Below are 10,436 nucleotides of genomic sequence, written 5' to 3' on the forward strand. Positions count from 1 at the left end.
CAGATGGATCTGCTTATGAGCAGATTAAGATTGTGGATCTGATGAGTAGATTAAGATCCAAACCCTATCCCATTTTCCAAGGTCCAAGACCCCTTTCTCCTCTGTGCAGCCTGCTTCCCCCGACCCAACACACTCCTCTCTGTTCCTCTGTTATCCATCTAAGCACAGCAAGTACTTAACTGCCTTGGATTATTCACACCACGTGTTTTGGTGTCACTTCTTCAGTGACTCAAGTGGGCATACACGCTAGCATACCACCAAGATACACGTCCAAGCCTGTCTTTATTGACAAAAGAGGGAAAAGAAAGAAGTAGATATGTTTGGAAAGTGCTGAATGTATGCACATGAGACACTGTCCTCGCCCTGGAGGACCTCAGAACCTAGTGAGGGAAAATGAGAGAATTCATGCGAAGGGACCTGCATGCTGATTCGAAGAGCGGGACACATCCCTCAATGTTAGCTTCCTTGGGCAAATTGCTAACCCATCTGATACTCAATCCCTCTTCTCCCTGGCCTCACAGGTTGACCTTAGGGACCGTATGAAGGACTCTGGGGCATAAGAGGGTCCCCCATCTCTGCCTGTCTCGGAAGAATGTGACTAGAAACTTCTTAGATGAGAGCCAGTAGAAAAGAAAAATGTCTCCTGGCAGAGAGGCGGCGGCAGGCAGCTGGGATTGGTCTCTTATCTTCCAATGCAGCATTCTTGTCAAAATTGTTTCATCTCTTTTGCTGACTGAACACTTCTAGGACAATGAATTGAGTTTTTAATTTTGTTTTATCAGTGCTGAGCTGAACATACACTGTTCGGATCAGTGGCTGTAAGTGATAGCAAACCAGGAGGCCAGGGAGTGAGAACAGTCTAGCGTTTGTTGTAGAGAGACTCCCTACACACAGGTATAATAAGACTTCTGTTGGTGAGGCCAGAGTGGGAGGATGAAAGCCAAAAGCAAAGGGACAGATGATAAGTAAGAGGCAGGAACCCAGACCCGAAGCCATAATAGCTTGTTGAACTAGGAGAGGCGTGTTCCAAAAAAAACCCAAACTGGTATAACACTGGGAGGCTAGCTTCTCCAGGGCAGGAAGTAAACAATTCAGAAAGGTTTCTAAGGGAAAGAAGTCACACAAAGCTAAGAGAGGAGAGGGTGGAGCCGAGGTCCTCTGCAACCAAAGGTTTGATTTAATGCAAATTTGCGAAGTCACGCGTTTCCCTGAGCTGTAGGAAAACTCAGGACATGCTCGTCAGCTTGTGTTCGGTTCTAGTTTTCATTCTGTTTCCCACAAAGCCTAGGCTCAAGACAGTGTGATTAACGTCCACATTTCACAACTGCAGCAGTGGGTCACAAAGCATGATTAACAGACCCAATAGCAGTTGCAGATGTTATCAAGAAAGTCAATGCTAGGAGAAAAGGCCAAGTCCCCTTCTCAGCACTTAGCCCCCTAGGGCATCTCTCTAGGTCCACGAAGGACAGCCTGCCTTTCCAAACACCCCAATTGCACCTGCTAATGCTGCAGCTAGCACCCGTCTGCCAGAGGGAGTACCCTCTTCCCAGCCTGGCAAAGGAAGAAGCCACCTCTCGGAAAGTGGACTAATGATGGAATTGATGTGGGAATTACAGCAAAGTATACAGCGGTTACCCCTCCTCTCAACAAAGGCAGCAAGGACAGGGTTTAGGCTCCTGAAAACACCACGGGAGAAGGGAGGATCCAGGGGTGGGTTTCTTTTGTTCTGAGGGTGGTAACTGAAAGTTGGGAATATTAGAAAGGAAGCAAAATGCCCTGCTCCAATCCAGTTAAAGTCTAGCAACATATACAACAGGCTGGCACATAGCAAACACTGCCTAAATGCTAGTGACTAATATTGTAATTATTATTTTGAAGTACAAAGGCTTGAACCCCATCCCAGGGCTCTGCTATGCTAGGCAAGTCCTCCAGCTCCTTTTTATTTTAGTTTGGAACAGGGTCTAAGTTGCACAAGCCAGCCTCGAACTTGCATTCTTCCTGCCACCGCCTTCTGAGAAGCTAGGAGTAAGGCATGCACCATTACATCCGGCTGTTATTACTAATAAAAATGGTTCTAAACATTTCTGGGGGCCTAAAGAAAGCCATAGACATAAGGATATGTGGATCCCAGCTAGGAACCTTGGATATGAGTTTGAGGCCAGCCTGGTCTACAGAGCGGGTTCCAGGATAGCCAAGGATACAGAGAAACCCTGTCTGGAAAAACAAAACAAAAATAACAAAACAAACAAACAAACAAAAACTCCTTGAGAGATTGAGACTATCCCAGGTGATGCACGCCTGTGATGCTGGGACAGGAGGAGTACAAGTTCAAGGTTATGTGGGGGTGGGAGGGTGGGAAGTACAGCCCAGTGGCTAAGCAGTTGCCCTACAAAACACATGCACAAAGCTCTGGGTTCTGTACTCAGCACCATAAAAATGGAAAGAAAGAGAAAAGGTATCATCACAAGTTTCAACACAGGGAAGAGCACTTTGTAGCTTTAGATACTTGTGACATTGCATCATGTAAACTCGATTCCCAAAGATCAGAATTTACTAAAAAAGTCATCTCCCTTGGGATTTCCCCCCCATACTAACTCTAAGTTAATGAGCATCGTTAAATAGCTCCTTCAAGCAAGACTGTGGGGATCAAATATTGGAACAGGCCGGCTGTGGTGGATTACTCCTGGAATCCAGGCAGGATTTTCTAAGCACTCAAGGTGAATGATGAAGTCAGATTCATCTATACCATGAGTTCTGGGCCAGCCAGGGCTAGATAGTAAGACCTTGTCTCAAAACCAAACTAAACAAACAAATGACAAGTGTATTGACAGAGATAAGCAAAGATTGCAGTGAAAACCCAGAGGGGCCGAGTACCTCCAGGCCAGAGCCTGGGCTCTACAGACCTAAGTGGAGAGGAGGGAGGTGTTCCTGCACAGGGATGATGCTTCCCCCGACTCTAAGGGCACATGCAGGTCACATATATGATGAGTATGTTCTATTTACTTCATAAGATAATGTACATAAATTGTTTGGTAAGGTGGAAGAGAGAGTGGTGTTGACGGCTACCTGAGCCATGGTCCTTTCAGATGGCTCTTCCTTACAGACTCTTTCCTTGTCCTGCCTCTTGGGGATGGACGCATGAGAGTGGAAGCCTCTAGACAGGTCCTTTCCTCGCACAATCATGAATATCCATAACTTCAGCTGTCTGTGTTGGCCCCTTACATTCTTATCTCTAGCTAGTCCTTCTTACCCTCCAGACCTAGGCAACCAGCCCCAGACACTATCCCCTGCAGACACCTGGGATGTGTCAACATGAACTGTCCATTGCTGAACTTGGCTGTGCCAAGGCTACTGGATCTGTGTCTGATCTCAGTGGAAATGCTGCAGCTTCTCCTCTACCAGGAACCTGAAGTGCACTCTCTAACACCTCCCTGTGCTCTCCATCGCTACCCTGCATCCAAGCCAGCACCACAGCTGGTCTGACAGCCATGGCCAAGGTGGATGCTTCCCAGCTTCCATTTATTTCAGTTTACCACATCCCTGGATGTTTTCCTCTCCTGGGCCCTGCAACCTCTTCCCTAGTCAGCCTGGAGTCAGTCCTTCAAGCTTCCCCCTTCCGTGAGTTTACCACTAAAGGCCATTTTTTTTTTTTTTTTTAATTTCAAAACCCTTTCTCCCAGTGTTAGTTTAGTTTGAGTGCCCTTACTTAGTGAACGCACTTTCCTAGGAAGCACTGGATAGGGTGAGAGTGGGAGTGAACGCTAAGTAAAAAGATTTATTTTAAAATTTTCAGTTATGAGTACATGTATATCTCTGAGTACATGTACGGGTGCCAGCAGAGGTCAGAAGAGGGTGTCAGATCTCCTGCAGCTGGAGTTACAGGCAGTTTGAGCCCCCCAGTGTGGGTGCTGGGCACTGAACTTGGGTCCTCTGGAAGAACAGGAAGTGCTTTTAACTGCTGCGCTCTCTTTAGCCGCTTCCCACTCCCAACACCTGGCCCCAAAATCTTTTAAAGGGGGGGGGGCAGTTAATGGGGACCAAACCAAGTCTAAGCTTGTTTATAAAATATCGTTTGCAAGCAGCCTCCTTCTGTACAAGCAGGTGCTGGAAATACCTGCTGAGAAGCACTGGGGGACTTAGAGAGTCATTCTCAGCTTCCTAACGCATAGTCCTCAAACACCATTTTACTTTTACCAAACATCTACCCCACTTGTTCCATTTTGGGGTGGCAGCCCATGGTAGTAGCTCTTTGGTCAGTGTGATGACACTTTGGAAACCAAGCCAAAATCCTGATGAAAATCTAAAGACTGTTGTTTGTTTAGAAGAACACTGGGACTTTCTTTAACCCATGTGGGACCCCAGCACATTCATGGCCCCACATTTCCACTTTCTACGTGGGCAGAATCAACATCAATGCTCTCTTTTCATCATTCCACAAGGTCATTGTGAATACCTCCACAAAAGGAAGCCAGAGAGAGGACTCACACCCTGAAGGGTCTGAACTGCCCAGCTCAGCCAATGCTGTTCACAAGTTCTCTGTGAATCGACTGCTTTTTTCTGATTCAGAATAGTTTCTGTGTCTCAGCAAATCTGACTTCACTTCCCTGATCCTGAATGCTTGGTGGGGGGTGGGGGGAAGAAGGATGTGTTTATACAGCTTGAAGGAAGTACTAACTTTTGACAACAGTCCATAAGAAACACAACACCCTCCCCAATCATAAAAGTAATGCATGCTTTGTGACAACTTGAAAGCTATACAAAATTGTCAAAGAAGTAATCATGATACTACTGTGAACTACTTCCTATCATGTATTTTTCTGTGGACAGACATTTCCAATCTGGAAGGGTTTTTCTCTAATATTCCATTACCTTTTGTTAGTAAAGTAATTGCCATTGTTTCTTTTTATTAAGTTATTACATTTGTGTTTGTTGAGACAGGGTCTTGCTAGGTAGTATAGGCTGGTCTGGAATTCACTCTGCAACACAGGATGGTCCCAAATTCGAGACCCTCCTATTTCCAAATAGCTTATAAGCATGCATCACACTTTATATACATATAAAATTTTTAGGGGCTGGAATGACGGCTCAGTGGTTAAGAGCACTGCTGCTCTTCCAGAGGACTGGGCTTGGGCTTGGTTCCTGGCACCCACATGATAGTTCACAACCATCTGTGACTCCAGTCCCCAGAGATCTGATGCTACTGAGGCCACTGAGGCCAGGGGATCTTCAGGCCATTGAGGGCAGTGCACACACACGGTATCTAGAAATACATGCAGGCAAAATATCCATACACATAATTTCTTAAAAAGTTTTTTAAAAGGTTTAAAAATAAAGATTTATTTTAATGTATATATGTGTCTATATGTCTATATACCACTTGTATGTAGGTGCCTGAAAGGTCAAAAGAGGGTATTGGATCTTGTGACTGGGGTCATGGGCAGTTGTGAACTGACTGATGTGGGTTCTGAGATTGAACTTGGATCCTATGGAAGAGCAAGAAGCACTTTTAATTTCCAAGCCATCTCTCTAGTTCCCCACACAAGCCTTTTCATAGATTACATTTTTGCTGAAAAAGTAAAAAGATAAATTAAAATCACTTGAAATCATTTAAAGGTACAGGGATTTCAGTGAGAATGGCTCCCATAGGCTTGTTTGAATACTTGGTCCCAGGCTGGTAGAGCTGTTTGGGAAGGAGAAGAAGGGTGGCCTGTTGGAGGAGGTGTGTCAGGGGTGGGCTTTGAAGCTTTAAAAAGCTTCTCACCATCCCCAGTGAGCTGCTTCCTTCCTGTTTGTGGATAAGATGTAAGCTCTCAGCTGCTGCTCTGGCAACATGCCCGCCTGCCTGCTGCCATGCTCCCTGCCGTGATGGTGCTGGACTCCTATCCCACTAGAACTCTAAGTCCCCAGTATACCCCTCCTTCTGTAAGTAAAAGGAACGTAACCAACACAGAAGGAGATGTTGGTTTTGTTGTTTTTCTATCCAATCTCTTCCAGATACAGTTTTAAACAGAATTGATCTTCTGTTACTAAATTTGGTGGCAGGAGTGACAGCTTCTATTTATCTGTCCTCTTGCCTCACCTGTAAAAACTATGCACTTGCCGGGTGGTTGGTGGCGCACACCTTTAATCCCAGCACTTAGAAGAGGCAGGCAGATCTCTGTGAGTTCGAGGCCAGCCTGGTCTACAGACTGAGTTCCAGGACAGGCAGCCTGGCTGTTACACAGAGAAACCCTGTCTTGAAAAAAACAAAGTAAGAACAGTGGTGCACCACCACACCTCCCTGATAAGCCTCTGGTCTGGGACAGCAATGCTGTTTCCAGTTGTTCCAGGGTATAAATATTCTTAATGTAGTATTGTGTGTCATTTTCTTTTTAAAATTATGGATTTTCTACAACTTCATCCACTTAAGTAGAAAGCTCTAGAAGGGATGCAGCAGGGAAAGTAACACGTACTTGTTGTATAAGTCTTCATTTACATTGTAAATACATCTGTTCTCCAAATAGGGTTGTGGGTTATAATCATTCTAAAATGCTTAGATCTAAGAAAGCATTGACTTTTTAAGAAAGATTTACTAATTTTATTTTATGTGTATGAATGTTTGCCTTACATATACGTTATGTGCATAATCTGGTATCTGCAGAGTGTGAAGAGTTACAGATAGCTGTGAGGCACCATGTGGGTGCTGGGACCCAAGCTTGGGGGCTCTGCAGAGCGATACATCTCTTAACCACTGAGCTGTTTCTCCAGCCCACCACTGACTCTCATGTTTTGGAAGATAAAAATCCAATAATTTATTGACTCAGCGATAATTTCAAAGCTAGGTGTGGTAGGTAAACTCAACACTCAGGGGACTGAGGGTGTAGTTTGGGGGCAAATACTTGTTGAGCATGTGCAAGGCCCTGGGGTCCATATAGCAACTGGCAGGCTCTTCTAAAGTATTCCAGAAACACTTCCTCCCTGGGGTGATACAGAGTAGTACCTGCAAGGCAGGAAGGGTGAGGTCCAACCACTCATGATCTCAGGGCTCAGGCCCTGCACAGGTGCCTTTTATTGATTTTTCTGGAACCCTCTAAGTCAAATAGCCTATCCAAAAGGGAAACCTGGATAGGAAAAACAAGAAACAAAACAGTCACCTGTCCCTCTGGGTCCTATTTCAATAGAGAAGTACAGCCAGTATGCTCAAAGGATTGGGCCACTTCCTGGGCAAATGTCCTGTATGTATTATAATTTACAAATCAGATTCACCATCATTTGGTAATAGTTTTGCATAACAGAAGAGGCAGGTAGGAGCTGGCTATGCTGGCTCACACCTGTAATCCCACCTCTCAGGACACTGAAGCCTTAGTCTGATACTGAGTTCAAGGTTAGCTTGAACAGAAAGTGTGAGGTGAGCAGAGGGCATCCCTGGCACCACTAAACAGACAGATGGAATAGCTTAAATAACTGGGCCTCAAGAATACACTGACTTCCTGGGCAAACAGAACTCAGCAAGCTTCCCCCAATCTGAACAGATTTCATTACCCCTTCATTTCAAAGCCACTGACAAAGCTACGTGACGGTACAGGGACTGCACTTGACCTTTAGAGGCTTGCAAGCAACCTTTCTGAGAAATCTTTCGTCTGCAGTTTGGCCAAGAGAAATCCCTTTCTTCTCCAGGTGTCTTGCTGCCCTGCTTCACAGAGGTGCCATGGGGCCTCAACAGGAGAAAGTCACAGGAGGGCTGAGAGACAAAGCTGTAGATCCAGGCCTTTCATGGCCCTTGAGGGCTGCAGGGCAAGACAGTCTACTGCAGAGCCATCAACATCTGGCTGTCATAGCACAGCCCTGGAGCCTTACACACACACATGCACACATACACACACACCACACACACCACACACACACACACACACACACACACACACACACACACACGTCATTCTCACTGTTGTCAGCACAAGTGACACACCAACCATCCTTACTGATGACTGCAGGAAGCAACCCCACCAAATTGAAAACAAGATCACAAGCAAATCAGCAATGTCATTCAGGCCACTTCCTGATGGGTAATTTGATTAGAACAAGGGAGAAGGTAAAAGTGGATCAGCAAAAACAACCTACAGACACTGATCAGCCGGGGTTGTGAGTGCCTTCAATTACTCTGCCATTAAGCCACTGTCATTGATGAGAAGCACCCCCAAAGCTGCCCTTCTCCATCACTGCAAGGCATGCCACAGCTAACATTCTCTTCTACCCGACCAAGTACAGCTACCCTGGCAGGGCCAAATGTGATGCAGCTTGAAAACCTCTGCTGCAAAGCCACTGAAACGGACTCAGTGGGGGCTAGACTTGGTGACACAGGGAGGTCCTGTCTTTTGCAGCAAACAAACAATTAAGCAGATGCTTCAGTCTGCTGGAAGGGGAGGGGAGCTGCTTACACAGTGAGAGACAGGTTCAGATGGATTATCTGTGATAATGGGTTGCAAGGCTTCTCAGGGAATCCGTGGGCATGGCTACGGCAGAGGAACACTGCTGAGTACTTGGAGCTGGCAGGCTACAGAGACCTGTGCACCTGCTGTAACCACCAGCATCACTTCTTAGATGACAAGTCATCATTAAAGGTCACACAAGTTGTTCTGGAGGAAGACAGTGTGGTTATCTGTAATGGCAGATTCATTCCCCAATTAGATATCCAGGGCAGGCTACTAGCTAGTTGGAGTGAGGCAGGGTGGCCAGGGATAAAGTGCTTTTGGGTGAAAATTCTAAAGCATAGATCTTGGGACTGGAGAGATGGCTCAGCAGTTAAGAGCACTTGGTTGCTCTTGTAGAAGACCCTGGTCTGGTTCCCAGCATCCACATGGCTGCTCACAACTGTCTGTAACTCAACTTTCAGGAGATCAAATGCCCTCTTCTGGCCTCCATGGGACTAGGCATACACATGGTGCGTAGACACACATGGAGGCAAATCGCTCATATGCATGACCATGGTAACTTCAACTTCAAATCTTTAGCACTTCAGAGATTCCATGAAAATAACTAAGGAGGTTCTTTGGAGACCACTGAGGTGACTCAGTGGGTAAAGGCATGTGCTGCTAAGCCTGACAACATGAGTTCAATCCCCATGACTAACATGGTGGAAAAAGAACCCCAACTTTTGCATGTGACCTCCACATGCATCATAGCCACGCATACATACCCACTCCCCTAATAAACAAATGCAGTAAGGAATATTTTTAATTTAAAAGAATAGGTTCCTTGGTTGGGAATATAAAATGTGGAGGTACCTAATTCTAAAAGAACCCTGTCTGGGGGCGGGGATGGGACCAGAGGATGGGTTAAGGGGAGGAACCTAGGGTTTTGCACATGCTAGGCCATCTACACTGAGCTACACCTCCAGCTAAACTTTTAGAAAAACTTTTAAGTTCAAATGAAAGCAAAGGACTAGACATATATATATATCTCAGGGGAGGAGCCCTCACCTACCATATGTGAGGCCCTGGGTTTACTCCCCAGTGTATGGGGAGGGTAGAAAGCAGGGTAGAGTTAAAACTGAAATAAAGTAATGAAAGCAGAAGAAAGCTGGTGGGTGGGAGAGGCAGGAGGATCATAAATTCAAGATCAGCCTGCAAACTTCGACTTTGTGTCAATGTAAGAAAGAGCAAGAGAGACACTTCAACCAGAAGCAAAGAGTCCAGACGGTCCAGGACGACAGAAGTGCAAACTGCAAAACAGGAAATCGCTCTTGGCTAGCTGTCAGAGAACTGTGAACCGCTGAAAATCCAATCTATTTTAACTTTGAGTTTCTTTCTTAAAACTCTCAGCGTCTGTGCAAGACCCTGGTTCATTCTAGCGCCGCAAAACAGACTAACACAGCCCCTAACTTAGCAATTTAGACGTCTGCCACTAAAACATCCCCTGGCCCAAGCCTTTAATCACCCTAGATCTCTTTTGTCCTATTTCTGGGGATGTGACAGTTCTATCCACGGCCATATTTACTATCTTGTTCCTGTGGCTGGACATTGCCCTCAACTCACCATCGGCAATCTTTTCATTTTTAAAAAGAGACACCGTCTCCCTGTGTTGTCTGGGCTGGCCACCTAGTCCTGATCTCAAGCAACCCTCTTATCTCAGTTCACGGAGCAGGGACCAAGCTGCATGTACCTGCATCTCACCGCCACTTCCAAAGGTCAAGCATGCCATTATGTTACAGCTCTATGCATAGGGACCATCTCTCTCCAAACAGCCTGTGACCTCTGGAGCATGCAGGAGTCCCATTCCAACATTTCTGCTTCCTCCAGTGCCCTGCCTGAAGTAAGCTCTCAAACGGTTACTGAATGATCAAGAACAGTACTTACCAGTCTCTCCAGGTGTCTCATACTACAAGGCCAGCCGGATTATACATCCAACCTAAGTTAGACAACAACCTCATTTTGAAAAGGCATTATCTAGAGACAGAA

The 10,436-nt window shown here is 45.8% G+C and overlaps 1 protein-coding gene across 3 annotated transcripts in view; it reads right to left on the reverse strand.

Annotated features, from left to right (window-relative positions):
• Positions 1–10,401, reverse strand: part of Crebrf (CREB3 regulatory factor) — an 87,145-nt gene extending 76,744 nt beyond the window's left edge. For all 3 annotated transcript variants that reach the window (XM_036197922.1, XM_036197921.1, XM_036197920.1), the window contains exon 1: positions 10,335–10,401. The gene's annotated coding sequence lies outside the window, so the exon portion shown is untranslated. The remainder of the gene's footprint in view (positions 1–10,334) is intronic.
• Positions 10,402–10,436: the final 35 nt, after the last annotated feature.

Source organism: Onychomys torridus, chromosome 8 (assembly GCF_903995425.1).
Source record: "Onychomys torridus chromosome 8, mOncTor1.1, whole genome shotgun sequence".
Taxonomy (NCBI): Eukaryota; Metazoa; Chordata; class Mammalia; order Rodentia; family Cricetidae; genus Onychomys; species Onychomys torridus.